This window comes from Mustela lutreola, chromosome X, assembly GCF_030435805.1.
Source record: "Mustela lutreola isolate mMusLut2 chromosome X, mMusLut2.pri, whole genome shotgun sequence".
In the NCBI taxonomy this organism is placed as follows: Eukaryota; Metazoa; Chordata; class Mammalia; order Carnivora; family Mustelidae; genus Mustela; species Mustela lutreola.
Window position 1 is genome coordinate 92565230 of NC_081308.1, and position 13939 is coordinate 92579168.

Below are 13939 nucleotides of genomic sequence, written 5' to 3' on the forward strand. Positions count from 1 at the left end.
CTTCCCCAACCCTGCCCTCTGGGTGATCTTGCTCAAGGATGCCAAGAGAGTCAGTGGCAGGGGTTGGGAGCAGAGCCCAGCTTTCCTGGATCCTGGCCTGGCACTTTTCTGCTACCAGACCCCGCAACCTCTCCCTCTCATCTCTTGCCCTTCGGGCTCTGTCCGCGCCCTCTGGAGGCATGCACCCTGCACCCCCACTAGCGTTCAATGGGTGAGATGTTTCTGCCCAACACCACTCAGCAGTCCAGTCATATGGGGCAGAGGGAATCTGGCGGTCCACTGCCACTGGGGCCAGGCCTGGTAGGGAGGGAAGGACAGGCCACTTTGCTGGTCTGAGATCTGCAGAGCTGGGTCCCTAAGCCACTCATTATTTTTTTTTTAATCAGGGACCCTAATTGCAGCCCTACCCTAACTTTGGCTTCCCGGAGCTAGGACCAGGTCACCGTGGGGCCCCCACTCCCAGGCTTGTTGCTATGACACATGGTTCTACAAGTGCTGAGCGGCATTGTAGGGGCCGGATGCAAACGGCACGCAGCAGGGTTGAGCTGTGAGCCAGTTGGCCAGCTGACATTTCAGGGTCCAAAGAGCTTGTGTGTACTGGACAAGCTGTTTATTGTGGTCTTGGCACTGCCCGGCCCTTCAGACAGCAACAAATGCTCCCAAACTGGGAAAGGAGAGGAAATAAGGAATCAGCCGTAGCCAAAGAAGACCTGGAATCTCTTCCCTCATACCATTTGCTCCCTGCAGCTGACGTGCGGCTGGTGCCAACCATCGGAAGTGCCCCTGTGAAGGAACTGGAGGGGCCAGGCCCCACAAACCCCCATTCGTGAAGACCTAGATCACAGATCGTGTGCATGCCCACGTCAGTACCCTTCTGTCTGCCCAGCTGCCAGAGGCTGCTGCTGGAAGGTCAGGCAGTCCATACTTGGACTAGGAAGGAGAGATCCTGATGCCACAAGGTCTAAACATGCAAGGAACCGGTACCCCAAGTCTGCAGACTCTAAACACACACACACACACACACACACACACTACACTACACTCATACCCTCAGGGAGATGGCCATCAACAGGCCATGATAAACATGGTTCTTTTGAGTCCTGGCTTGGTCCTTTCAGATATCCTCAGGGTTGATACCAGGCTGGGGAAAATGTAGCAAACGCATGTGTGTTAAGAGCGCAGGGAGGGGTGGGCAGGTGAGACAAAGAAGATCCCAAATGAAGGAAGCCGGGAAGCCAGAGTCCAGAGAAGTTGTGGGGAAGGTGGAACTTTCCAGAACAATTTGGCCCCATCCATGGTGAGCAGCCAATCTAGTGTGGCCTATGGCCTGAGGGGAAGCCCTGCTTGTGAGGGACAGGATCAAAGATAAGGGGTTGAACTCTGCCTCAGGCTCTTGACTTCCACTCAGGCTTGTGGTTGGCAGAGCTGGACAAACCAACTGACCTTCTGAGCATCAGGGCCTCTGGTTTGTCAATGGTTTAGCAAGTAGATAGCCCTAGCAGCCCAGCTATGCGTGACAGACATTTTACACACACACACACACACACACACACACACACACAGCAACAGTAATGAATACCAGCTGTGAACATTCATTGAGTGCCTACTTTGCACCAGTCATAGTTCAAAGCACTTCCTATACAGTATGACCACTGCCTCAATGAACCCTCCCCAAATCCTATAGGGTCGATAGTATTTGACTCATTCTCCATATACAGAGGGGGAGTCTGAGGCTCAGGCAGGGCGAAACGACTTACTCCAAGTCCCACCAGGTAGAGTGAGTGGCTCCATGAGGACTCAAATCAAAGCCTGTGATCATTACGCTCCAGGGCCCTTGTGACTAAGCCTACTTGTCTGTTTGTACAAAAAGCCTCGGGGAAGAAGAGAAGGGTCAGAGGGAAGATCCAAGAACTTCGCCTTGTGAAGAGAACCATAATGATGGGGGAGATGGTAGGAAAGAAGGAGGCTGGGCTATAGAATGCCCACCAGACTTCAGAGCTAAGATCATCTGAGTCTGCAGCCTCTTGGTGCCCCCCACAGCCCCCTGCACAGTGTTGGCCATGACACTGGTACTCAGTAAAACCGCCAAAGGGCAAATAAGCCCAAACTTGGCAACCTTGGGGAATGTGTACTGACTGGGTTGCTGCCTTCCATTTGGTAAGACCCAAGCTCTTTTTTTTTTCAAGACATTATTTATTTATTTGAGAGGGAGAGAGAGGAGAGAAAGAGCATGAGAAGGGGGGAGGGGCAGAGGGAGGAGAAGCAGACTTCCAACTGAGCAGGGAGCCTGACGTGGGGCTCGATCCCAGGACCCTGAGATCATGACCTGAGCTGAAGGCAGAAGCTTCATTGACTGAGCCACCCAGGCATCCCCAAGACCCATGCTTTAAAATGGCTTCCCCAGAGGCTAGGCCACCAGACATTACTTAAGTCCCCAGCATGTGGCAGGCTTTGGAAATAAAGAGACAAACGCAGTGGGGACCCTAGTCTTGATACATGGCCAGGCTGGCTGGGGGGGAGATGTTCAATTTGCCTTGAGCCACTGTGAGGGGTCAACTGAGGTGATGGGGGGCAGGCTGTGCACAGTCAGGAGACAGAGCTAAGCCTCTGGGCCTCTCCAGGGATGGGGCTGTTGCCTTCAGCTCCACTGTCAGAGTGAAGCAGCCCCCACTGGAACCATTCTTCATTGGGGAGCTTCTGCGAAGGCAGCTTAGAGCAGTCTTTTTAGGACAGTGTGGCCTGCTTTAATTGGCAAAGCAGAGAGCCTGAAATGGGTGAGGGCTGGGAGAAGGAGTGAAACCACAGGAGGTTACCCTCACCCTCACTCGCCCTCCCTAGAGTCTGCCAGCGGACCCCTCACCACCAGGAAGGGGCGAGCACCCTTCTTCGGAGCTCTCCCAAACCTGTGCATGGTCTCCTCCGGCCCTGGGAAGCCCAAGGCTTAGAGACATGAATCCAAGTAATTAACTAATTAATGAATATGGATGGCAAAGTTGCTGAGGTTGCTGGAAAACACCCTGTTGCCGCCAACACAGCCCAGCCAGGCCCCTGCCTCCCACCGTGGGCAAAGAGGAGGCTACAGAGGGACTACTTGACTCAGTCTCACCAAGGCTCCAGCTGCAGCAGCCGTGCCTGCCACCCAGCAGGCCCATGCCCAATGCCGGGATACCCGCTTCAGGGCAACCCATTCCCGTGCAAGGACAGCCTCCCTCCTCCAGCTGGAGTGGCAGTCTGCTCAGTTACTCAGCATCAAGGGAACCCTGTGGTCCATCTGTGGGCTCTCCCAACGCAAAGGGCAAGGCTGCGGGAGATGGATGGATGGAGACAGGAGAAAGGGAGAGAAAAGGAGAAGGAGAGACGATGGAGAGACACACACAGCTGGCAGGAGCCCATCTCCAGCTGTTGGGCGGGCTGTTTCCTTTGATAAAGCACTTGGCAGTACTCCCAGTTCTGTAGTTTCTGGCCTGCAAAAGCACACCCGGAGCACGAGCCTGCCTGTGGGAGGACTTCAGCCTTGCTTTGTTTTCTTTCTTTCTTTCTTTCTTTTTTTTAAGCTCTACAAAATGCCCCTCCCCTTCCAAGGAACCTCACCCCTCCCCACACCCAGGCAGAGTGAAGTTGTACCAACAGGTGATGTGGGCTGGGTCACTGGTGTGTCTTCACAGAAAGCCAGTATCATGGAGCCACACTTGAGGGCCTTAGATGGGTGTGCAGTGAGGCCCTGGTGTGCATGTGCCTGTGTGCCTGTGTGACAGAGAGAGAGAGAGAGAGAGGGAGATAGAAAGAGATAGAGGGACGGAGGGAAAGACCATGTATGTTTGTGTTTGTCTGAGAGGCTGTGCGTGTTTGTTGTGACCGACACTGCCTTCTCTGTGGCACATCATCACTGTTCTCCCCGCCTAGGCTTGTTCCAGCTCCCTGAGGTCTCCCCGGAAAGGACTGGGAAATAGGGGAAGTCCCAGGGTCACGTGATCATGCAGCACAAGCCCTCCCTCCAGTCCCTTGTCCTGTGGTTTCACGGAAGCCTGTCTCCTTCCTCCCTTGTGGAGTGAGGAGCCAGGCTTGAAGGCCTCCAGGGTTCCTTGGAGGAACCAGAGCGTGGAGGGTCACAGAGGCCCCTGCCAGGGTATAAAGGAGCCTGATGACAAAAGGTCCCCACTGTGACCAGCCCCCACAGGGCCTCCACCAGTCCCCGGGTTCCCAGATTCCTGAGGGGAACTTGATCTGGCCCAGGGGCCTGCACAGGCTCTTCATATCGTCCCCAGAAGGCCCCGCTCCTTGGGAGGCCCAAGCACGAGCTCACTCCCACACCACCCAGCCTCATGGAGGTACAGGAGGCCGGGTCTCTGAGGGAACCTCTCGGGGCTCAGTCGCAAGGCTGCCATCCGTGGGAGGGGGCCCTGCCTAGCCCAGCGGGAGCGACAGAACCTCTTCTGCAGCCCAAGGGGGAGGCCCCACTCGAAGCAGCTCGGGGTAACCATAGACCACTGCCCGCTGCCCGCTGCCCCACTGTGCCGGTGGCCCAAACCAAGTGGCCCTTGGCTCTTTGCAATGGGAGAAAAGAAAACAAACGCAACCTGGGAACTTCGGACCAGCTGCCAAACTGAAAGGTCCTCAAGTGTCCTTTGTCCCTCACCTCTCTCCACACAAACCATTTACCTCATGAAAAAAGGGAGGACATTTAGACTCACAGGACATCAGAGCCAGAAGGCACTTTAGGAATCATATAGTCCAACCACTTCACCTTACATAGGGGGAAACTGAGGCCCAGAATGAGGCAGAGACTTCTGCTGGTTAGCAGAACAACTGGCACTGGAAGTCAGGGCACTATCCCAAAGACTCCTGGGTCCTGGCCACAGTTGAAAGAAGATCTACCAACCTGAGGCCCAAGCAGTGATTTTGTGACCCAGACACTATAGGCCATCTCGAAGTGGACAGTGTAGCCTGATGAGCTGAGGGTGGCCATGAACATGGTGTGGCACCGTGAGCACTCTAGGTCCCTTTCACCTGTCAAGAGTCATGCCTGCTAACACTGCTGGGGTTCAATGTCAAGCCTGAGTTGGGTGGGGAACCCCTGCTCTTCCTTGCCTTTACTCTTTCTAGAATATATTTTTAAAATATTTTATTTGTCAGAGAGAGAGCACAAACAGGGGGAGTGGCAGTCAGAAGGAGAAGCAGGCTTCCCACTGAGCAGGGAACCTGACACAGGACTTGATCCCAGGACCCTGGGATCACGACATGAGTCAAAGACAGCCACTTAACTGACTGAGCCACCCAGACATCCCTACCCTTTCTAGAATATTTTTTATACTGAGGTTTCAAGGTCTGGGTGGAAGCCCAGCCCTAAATTTTCCACTGGTGGTGGGGGGGACCCAGATATATGGCCTTCACCAATCCTTGGGGGATGCAAAGCCCACCTGCTCCTTCCTAGCCCAGAAGCGGGTGGGTGGGAGTACCTACAGATTTTAGAGAGAAACCATGGACAGCCTCCTCAACTTTGAGCAAGCTCTGGGACCAGACTACAGGCAAAGGTCAAAGTCCACAAGGCTCGCTGCTGTGTGCTCAGGCCAAAATGAAATCGATTGGGTCTGTGCTCTCAGGCCATGGGCTTGGGTGGAAGTGGAGCCGGCCCTGCCCTCTCTGACACAGCCGGCTCTGCAGTACTAGAAGCTGCTAACCCTCTACTATGGCCAGTGTGGAAATAACACATGCTGTTTTCTGAGACAGGGTGACCTGGATATCTGGGAGCAATTCCATTAAAACAAAGAGCTCAGCACGGAAGACAATCATGCCTGCTACTTTCAATACTTGAACACACACTTTGGAAGCTACTCTAACCACTTCCACTGCCCTTGTTTTTTCTGAGGGCCGTGGTGTACAAGCAACACAACAAGGTCCTTCTTGACTTCCCGCTCATAAGGTTCTGCTCCTAGATTCCAGAAAGTTGTAGCCGCCACTTCATTCCACCTACCGTTGGATAGAGCCCATCGTTTTATAAGACGTTTTGGTATGTGCTCTTTTGGATCTGTGAACATGTATCTTTAGGATGGCTCTTGAGCTATTTATCTGCACATATTCTACCCTCCCCAACTTGACCCAAAGCTACTGAAGGGTGAGAAGCAGGTCTTGGGGGATTTTTTCCTGCCTTCCTCCCTTCCCCTGTGGCAATTGGGACAGTGGTGTGGCCAAGAGGATTGTCTCAATAGTGCTTGTTCAACTCAGTGGCAACAATGGAGGAGGCCAGTATAATTTCTGAATTCATCTGTATTCAGTGATGATGGAAATCTGCAGCTGGATGTATCCATTGCAGCAAAGAAAGAGCTATTCTTGAAGGGAGGGCCACCCAAAGCCAACACGTCAGTTGACTTAACCACCCCCTCCCCGTGCCATCTTCATGAAATAATACATAAGCAGTTGGGAGAAGGGTGGGGTACCTTGCCCCGAGTGGCCATTAAGCCCAGAAGCTGGACATTCTACTTCCCAGCATCCTCTACTCTGTTTCATCCATCTCTTTGGCAACAGGGTGTTAGGCTACTTTCTAGGTTCATCTTCAGAAGCGGCGGTCTCTCTGAATCTAGCTGCATGACTACATTGGATCCAGAGTGAGTTACTGATAGGAAATTATTGAAAATAGAGAACATGTTTGCTCATTTATGGGTATTCACGTATACTTTATGTGCTTACCTAGGGCAAGATAGAGGGAACTGGTTTTTGTTGGTGGGGACACATCTATGGATGGGAACCCTGCATATTTACAGATAGTTTTTCTAAAATACTCATCCCAATCAGAACTGTCTCTGGGTTTTCCTAGGGCAAGATAGAGGGAACTGGTTTTTGTTGGTGGGGACACATCTATGGATGGGAACCCTGCATATTTATAGATAGTTTTTCTAAAATACTCATCCCAATCAGAACTGTCTCTTGGGTTTTCCTTCTCTCCTATTTTGCAAGTGGCCTCCTAGACTAAGTAGCTAGGAATCTCTCTTTTCTAACAGGAAGAATAGAAAGGTTGTCCAGAGACCTCTGTTACAGCTAAGACTGAGAATTTAGCTAATATCTCTAAAGAGTGAACTACTTACTATTAACCAAGTCATTAATTAGGGTCATGTTTGCACTTCAATCGTCAGCTCCAAACATCTGTTTGTTTAAACCGAGGTCACTTTAGTTTATTACAGTTATAGCCACTGGTGAGATAATCTGCTTAGATTTCACAAGTATGTGTGAATTGCCTACCTCAGCCCTTATTTTCACAGAATAAGAGTTCTCTTGAAGGCACAGGGTCAGACTAAAGATAATAAATGATTTTCCTTCTCAACAGAACTAAAAACAAGGCTTTAATTAATTCACCAAATTCTAGGATTGGATATCTATATTACATTTCTTAATGATGTTAATCTGTCCAAGGGTGACCCACAGGATTCCCATTGATCCAAGAACAATCTTCAGGCAGACATTTCATTGGCTCAGAGATTGTTTCCCAGTCATTAAACTCTGCCCTTCTCAACTGCAGAGTCACCCCTACTTTGTTGGTAGAAACTGCAGGCGGCCAGGGAGAGGGGACAGAGAGAGGGGCAGTGCTAGAGACCATGAAGCAAGGATGTGGAGGGATTCGTGGTGGAAACTATCTCCCCAAGGAGGAGGACACAGAGGCAGAGAATTCAAGAAGGACTGGGGTGAAGAATAGGGAGTAGAGGCTGAGATGGTTCTCCCAAGCAAGCCTAAGAGTTGAGGACAGTCTAGACATACACACCCTCACAAACCGTCGCCAGATACACATACCTCTTTCCCATACACTTCCTCACCATGACTCTCAAGTTCCATACACAGGAATAGACTCAGATGAAGTTACATACATACGTCACACATACAAGAACACCGACACTCCCAGATACTATCCTTCCAGCTATCCCTTCACAAACACAGGTGTCCCTCTCCCCCCCCACACATATATTTACCACCTATTTTTTCCTACCTTTTTTGCATACATTTGAAACCTGTTTTTATGCATATTCACATTACTACCCAAATCCCCTCCACACACTTAAGTCCTGACATACACACATAGTTACACAGACACACACACACATCCTCCTTCCCAACAAAGGCAAAGGAGTCTGTGTTCAGTAAAACCTCGTGCTTTCCTCCTTGGTAGAGGGGATCTGAAGGAGGGCCTGGACAGCTAGGTGAATTTGAGAAGTATTTATTCTAATGGCTCTTAGTATGGTGGAAAAGTCCATCAAGGACATTTGAAATCACAGAGTTCACTGCCTTGGCCTATAGACAAGACACCAGCGGTAACCTTTAGAGACTGCCAAAAGCTTCTAAGACTCTCTTAGTCCTGCTATGCTAGCTGACCTTTGCAAAGAATCTTGGGTATTTTGAACTAGGGACATTCAGTAGAAGATATAAAACAAAACAAAACAAAAACAAAATCTTTCCCTGACATTTAAGAACAATACCAAAGTGTCTGTCCAAATTCACCTGGCAGGCCTAGCCTGCGGCAAGATGGCAAAAAAGGAAAAGTTCATTCTGAAGCCAACCTGCCCTGGGTCTTCATCTTGTCCCCTGCCAGGCTCACTCTGTTCTAACATGCCACAGAAGACTAGAACTTGGAAAAGGCTTTTGGATTTGACTAGAAGGAGGTCATGGGCAAAGACTTAGAGGGAGTCTATTAGACCTAAGATACAAGTGCTAGGCTCCGTGACCTACGTAGGGCTTTCTGCATCAGAAATCTAGGGTCCAGTGAATTTTTATTTAAGTCTTTCCAGCCTGCCCATTAAAAAGTTCAAATGTGGCTCAGCTAAAAAAGCAATCAGATCTGTTATTGACACTGTTTCATTCTGAATAGCATGGAGGACTAAAGGCTTTCTTTACTTAGTTCATTAGTTAGCTAACAAGCATTTTCTAAACACCTACTGTGCATGGAGCACTGTCCCAGACACTCAGCTCTTGCTGTCTCTGCTCCTGCTATTGAATTTCTGAATACAGGCTGTTGCCAGACATCCAATTTTCTGAGTGCTTGCTCTGACAAGGAACAATGACTAATGAACCAAACATCAGGGAGGGCCCTCTGATCTCCAGCACAGAACATGCCCATAAAGGCAGAGTCTAATTTGTTCAGCAAGCAGCTGCCAATTCTTTTGGGATCTTAATTACCTGGAGCAGTTTATATGGGTGAATCCCCTTGGGAGAGAAACCCTAAACCCTGTCTTTCTCACACCCTATCATACCCCAGGCCCCATAAATGGCTTTCACCCCCAGTCATTGCACATGGGTACAAAGTCTGGGCCACAGAAGTTCACCAGACAGGCATTCAGGCACCGCACACAGCCTTCCTTCACATCTGTATACACATATCCCTACACACACACACACACACACACACACACACACACACACACACACACACACTGGCAGCAGTGGGGTATAGTAGAAAGCACTCTGAACCACAAGTCAGGACATCTTGGTGTCCATTAGCTCTGCCTCCTCTTCTCTGTGTGACCTTGGGCAACGCTTCTCCTGTTGCTGGGCTTCTGCTTCCTTGCTTATAAAATGAGAGTGGGACTAGAGCTCTATGATGTTTCTAGCTCTTGGACTTAACGTTCTGTTTCCAGAGCAGCTGTGTGATCAGGTCAGGTTTGTAGCGGTAGTGGCTGGCTCAGGAGCCCATCACAGAGAAGGGGACCTCCTCAGGTCAGCCTTGCGCAAAAGACCACAATACTTCCCACAAGTTCAGAAAAAATGCTGCTGGATTAGAGACAGGTGTGGGCTCTGCCTTTCGCTTCTGTCTCATCTCTTTCCCAGGTCAAGCCTTTATGGAGCCACTGTTCCAATTCTCCTTCATTTTAACCCGCCCTTCGCTCAGGGCGACTAGTTCCCTTTAGCAACCCCTTCAGAGAAGCCAACGATTAAATGGTCTCCAGAGTCTCCCAAGTCTGCAAAATGTAACAGCCCCTGCCCTGGAGGCTTCTGTGGGCTTTCCAAAGGATCAAATAAGATGAAGTCTGTGAAAGCGGTTTGGAAATTGTCAAGTGCTATGCAAATGCGAGGGATTATTATTAACGACGGGTGGGGAGACAACCGAGGGATGTAAGGAGCAGCCTGCCGACTTACCCGCTCTCTTCACCGTGGTCGCTGGAGGAAGGCTGGCACTGCCAGCCAGCCGGTGACCAGCCAACACACCAGCAAAGGATGGCGTTATGACTAGTGTTACCCCCCCATTTTCCCCTAGCAGAGCTGAGGACTGGAGGAAAAAGGACAAGGAAGGAGTAGGCTAATTTGGCGCATGGAGAAGAGAAAGGCCAAGAGTGCCTCAGAATCTAAAAAGAATTTAAAGTAGACCCTTTCCTTCAAACAGAGCCTCAAGGGAAAGCCCAGTTTATGAAAAGAAAGCCCAGTTTATGAAACCAAAGAAAGCAGAGCTGCTGATGTAGTTGAGAGGTTGACGTTGGGGTGAGGGGCATGGAGCCCCACTGGCTAGACACTCCACTGGCACTTAAGATCACCCTGATGGTGGGGTGCGTGGGTGGCTCAGTGGGTTAAGCCTCTGCCTTCAGCTCAGGTCATGATCTCAGGGTCCTGGGATCCAGCCCCGAATCGGTGTCTCTGCTCAGCAGGGAGCCTGCTTCCCCCCCCCTCTCTCTGCCTGCCTCTCTGCCTACTTGTGATCTCTCTCTCTTTCTCTCTCTCTGTGTGTGTGTGTGTGTCAAATAAATAAATAAATAAAATCTTTAAAAAAAAAAAAAAAAGATCACCCTGATGGGTCCCTAGGGCTCCTAAGGAACCCACTGGAAAACTGAAAGTGTAGAGCAGGAGCTTATGCCTGGTCCCCAGTGCTCTGAGCATCCAGAAGATGGTTACTGCCCAGGCATTGGAGGGATAGGGGTATAGAGCAGAGAGAAGGGGGGTTAGAGAATGCTAGAGAAAGGCAGACAGAGTTGGGTGCAATGCTTTTTGTCTACTCAGCAGCCTTGCCTAAGGTCCCAGGCCTGTGTTCTCCGTGTACCCTAGAATGGGGCTGGAGCTTTGGCAATCAGTGTGGACAGGGCCTATGAAAAACGTGGATCTAGAAACGGGTAAAACAAAGGCCCAGGCGAAATGAAGGTGAACAGTGTTCCTGCTCTCCCATTTAGCTGTGAGGGGAAAGGAGCTGCTCCCCAGGGTGAGTCCACTGAAGTGGCTCCTTCTAACCTGTGGCCTCACCATGAACAAGCGAGAGTCCCTGGGTATGGGCTGGAGGAAAAGGCCAGAAGGAACAGGTCAGGCATCTCGAGGTGGGGTCAGGAGCCAGCCAGGCAGAGAGAAACCTGCCACCAACCCAGGACAGGAGCAGAGGAGGAGTGTGGGAAGTGCTGGCGAGGACAACTCAGGACCGACTCAGCAATCCAGGTGGGGGGTCTTGGCCCTCATCGGGACTGGAGCTCAGAAGCGGGGTCACAGAACAAGGAGAGGGAGCTGGGGAGTCGGGGGGGGGGCGGGAAAATAGAGAACAGTTCCCTTCTGGAGCACTTGCTCCATTTTCCCACCCTCCCCACCCAAACAGGATCCGCAACAGGGCACAGCTGACTGACAAGGCAGAAACCAGTCAGATACTGCAGGTACAAGCTGAAGGATCCAGGCCGGATAGGGGTAGGTGTAAGTGTGCCCAGGATTTCCACACAGGCAGGCCATGGGTGGTTGCTGACCCGGAGGCAGATGAACAGTGTCAGGGATTTCATTAAAGTCCCTGCAATGGGGGAGGATATAATAATAATAATAATAATAATATCACCTGAGAGTAAATGACACGGGCATCCTAGAAACATCTGGTGCTGCTATTTCTATATTATTCAGGCCCTTTGCAAAAGCCCAGCATCTTTCCTCTAAGAGATTCTTATTCCACATGTGTCTTCCCCTGATTCCTTTTCCACATGTGGTGGCCTAGAGCTCCTTCTCAAATTACCCTGAGGTAGCTGCGGCAGAGACACGTTCGCTGTGCCAGGGCTGAGCAGGAAATGGGTAACCCAGAGCAGAGGATCAGCAGCAAAAGCCATTTGTGCTTGAAGGAAACGAGAACATTTGGAATTCCGGTGTGCTTGGGCGGAAGGGAAGAGGTCGTTACATCGGTCCAGACAGTCTTTGTCCCTGCTTTTCTGGAAGGGAGCAGTGGGACCATCTCAGAAAATGTGTTGAATGAGAGAATCACTTGGCGAGGGGTTACTTCCCCTGCATAAGCCTGTGTGAGCACAGACACGGGGAAGGAGGTGGAGAGGGGGGCTCCTGAGGGGCTTGGAGAGGAACAGAACTCCAGGAGGAAAGAAGAGCAAGTGAGCCAAAAATAGCTTTGCAACAGACCCCTCTGAAGGACTGTAACCCTTGCTCCGTAAGTGTGGTTCGAGCTCCTCCCTTCAAGCGAGAATGGTTTTGCTATAACAAGGAATTGCCTCACTCCTGCTCCCTCAGATGTTTAAAAAGTCAACTGAGTCAGGTACACATGCAGGCGGGCTTTCCAGTTTCTTCCCTGCACCTTTCAAAAGCCTGTGCCTGGCTGGGTGTGGGGAGGGCACAGAGGCCTAGTAGGCCCAATTAAGCAACCTCCCCCCATCTTCAGGCTAAGCCGGAGCCTTCACCCTGATACCCAGCCCCTTGTGTGTGGGCTTCCCTTGGGGGGGGGGGTGGGGACACAGCCAGAACTCTCCCAGTTACTTCTATGAAAGGCAGCCTTGTCCCCAGAGACGGCCTGACACATGGGTGGAGAGGGTGGCTGCCTGCTTAGTATGATTTGAGGGGTTAAAGGTCAGAACAATCTGGCCCAGAAAGGTCAGCTCCACCAGCCCACAGCTGAGCCTGCAGTTCTCACTTTGCTTACTCCTTTGGAAGGCCCAGGTTTACACAGAATTGTGACTTGGGAGGGGAAAGCTACTGCCAGCTGTTTATACCTTAGCAGGATTCATTGATTCCCATTAGCGGTAGCAGAAAACAGGTCTCCCCCAGGGGGATGGATGGCTCAGAGGTCAGGAGGTCAGGAAAGTTCTGGAAGATGTGGTTGAGCGCTCTGAGCAGCTGAGGGTAGTTCGAGGGAGCTTGTGCTAGAAGGGAGACTGGGGAAGAAAAGAGTGTCAAAGACAAATCCTACCCAGTTCCCCATTTTCCCAAAAGATGGGCCTGCTTCCTCTCCCCCGGCTGAAAATGTTTCAGGTTTTGGCAGCTAGGCTTACAACAAAGGAGACACCATCTCCTCTCCAGACTGAGGCATTTCCCCAGAATTCATACTTATCTCTGCCCCCTAAATGCAGGGACCAGGTGCTGGTGAGGTCTGGAGCCGGGGTGCCATTCACTGTCCCTACTGGGCTTCAAAGTCTGGCATGAGGCACCCCTTGCTTCCTGAGGAGCATGAAAACATCACTGGTTCTTTGCCATGGCTGGGTGGTGGGGGGGGGGGCACGGCATACGTGCTCTCTCGGCCAAGCCCCTGGCCTCAGAGACAAAGAATAAGGAAGGAATGCACAAACCACCAGGCCCGGGGTCTATCTCCACTAGTGTCAGACACAGACCTGAGCGGAGTGGGTGCTCCCAAACACAGCCGGGCTGGAATTTGCTGGCGTCTCCTTGCATTGGAGAGATTAGAAGCCATCTGGACAACTAGAGCCCTCAAGATGGAGCACCCGTGCCCAGCTTAGGTTCCCCAGAGACACCATAGGAGCCTAATGAGGTTGCCAAGGGAGTGGGTCTGGCAGCCTCGCATCAGGGGACAGGATGAGAAGCAAGGACACAGTCCCGGGCTTAACAGGGGCCCAGAGCCAAGATATGCAGGGCAGGCAAAAATGCAAAAATGCAAAAATCAATTCGCAAAGACAGCAAGAATTAAATCTCACTCTAGCCCGATGGAGTGAGTCCCCCTCATCCCTGTACCCCCACCACTGGGCCTCTGTGGGCTGCAGGGACTGGAGGAACCCCATCC

The 13939-nt window shown here is 51.3% G+C and overlaps 2 protein-coding genes across 3 annotated transcripts in view; one reads left to right on the forward strand and one right to left on the reverse strand.

The window, feature by feature from the left end:
- Window positions 1-13939, reverse strand: part of TSC22D3 (TSC22 domain family member 3) — a 62192-nt gene that overhangs the window by 25589 nt on the left and 22664 nt on the right. The gene's annotated exons all lie outside the window — the stretch shown is intronic.
- Window positions 6525-13939, forward strand: part of NCBP2L (nuclear cap binding protein subunit 2 like) — a 50900-nt gene continuing 43485 nt past the window's right edge. Inside the window, exon 1 of the mRNA XM_059156640.1 lies at window positions 6525-6602. The gene's annotated coding sequence lies outside the window, so the exon portion shown is untranslated. The remainder of the gene's footprint in view (window positions 6603-13939) is intronic.